The sequence below is a fragment of the Notolepis coatsorum genome (assembly GCF_963971535.1).
Source record: "Notolepis coatsorum genome assembly, chromosome: 19".
Lineage (NCBI taxonomy): Eukaryota > Metazoa > Chordata > Actinopteri > Aulopiformes > Paralepididae > Notolepis > Notolepis coatsorum.
Window position 1 is genome coordinate 30,163,727 of NC_140183.1, and position 1,606 is coordinate 30,165,332.

The window sequence follows — 1,606 nt, forward strand, 5'->3', positions numbered from 1 at the left end:
AACGAAATTTCAGGGGAGCTCCCACAGACCGTAGTACAATATATACATACATGAAACACATAACACTGTACATATAACAGAATATTTTAAATAATAAAGTGCATGATGAGCGGTAACATAGTGGTTATCAAGTCCAGGTAAGTGCATGGTGCATGTGAGGGGACAGTCGATGAGAGTTTAACAGTCTCGCCCCATATCGCCCCAACAAGTCCACGGAGGACGCCATAGCCCATGTGCTGCACACAACAGCATCACACCTGGACAAGAGGCAGGGGAACTATGTGAGAATGCTGTTCATCGACTACAGCTCAGCATTCAATACCATAGTCCCCTCCAAACTCATAGCCAAGCTCAGGGACCTGGGCTTGAACTATGACCTCTGCCAGTGGGTCTTGGACTTCCTGACGGGCAGACCCCAGGTGGTAAGAGCAGGCAACTGCACCTCCTCATCCATCACGCTCAACATAGGGGCCCCCCAGGGCTGTGTTCTGAGCCCCCTCCTCTACTCCCTGTACACACATGACTGCGTGGCACAGCGGAACAACAACACAATCATCAAATTTGCTGATGACACAGTAGTGGTGGGCCTGATCTCTGCCAACGACGAGAGGGCCTACCTGGAAGAGGTAGAGAATCTGTCACAGTGGTGTCAGGAGAACTGCCTCTCCCTGAACGTCAGCAAAACAAAAGAGATGATTGTGGACTTCAGGAGGTCTACAGCCCCCTCAGCATCGACGGGGCACCGGTTGAGAGAGTGAACAGTTTCAAGTACCTCGGAGCCCACATATCCGAGGACTTGACATGGACCACACACATTGACAGTGTTGTGAAGAAGGCACGACAACGCCTCTACTTCCTCAGGCGCCTAAGGAAGTTCCAAGTCAGTCAGAAGATCCTTAGGAACTTCTACTCCCGTAACTCCAGCATCATTAACACCACGGTAACTCCCCTACATGTATCTGACCATTCCTTCATATCCTTCTCACTAACTCTCATGCTTAACCGAAAAGTCTTCACCCCAACTCAAACCGTCTCACTCAGACGCAACCTGCCCTCCCTATCCCCCTCCACCCTCTCCTCTGACATAATATCCGCTCTACCTTTGAGTGACACCTTCTCTGCTCTCCCCACAGAGATGGCAACCTCCACCCTCCTCTCAGCCCTTGCAACCTCCTTCAACAAGCTCTGTCCCCTCGTTGAGAAACCTGCCCGCCGTTCCCCACCCAGTCCATGGCTGACGGATGCAGTGAGAGAACAAAGACAGGTCCTGAGAGCGGCTGAGAGGAAGTATAGAAAGTCACGCCTCACTGCTGACATCGACACATATCACAACCTCTTGTTAACATTCTCCAAAACCATTACTAATGCCAAAGCTTCTTTCTTTCACCATAGGATCGAGGCCTCTGCCAAGAATCTTCGCAAACTGCATGCTACCATGTCCTCCCTCCTCACCCCCCCCCCCCCCCCACCTCCTCCTCCCTCATCTTTTTCTGCCGAAGACTTTGCGATCTTCTTTGAGGAAAAAGTGGAGAACATCCGCAGCTCCTTCTCCCAACCCCCACCCATTCCAAACGCTGAATCGAGAACCTCATCCTTCACTCTGTCA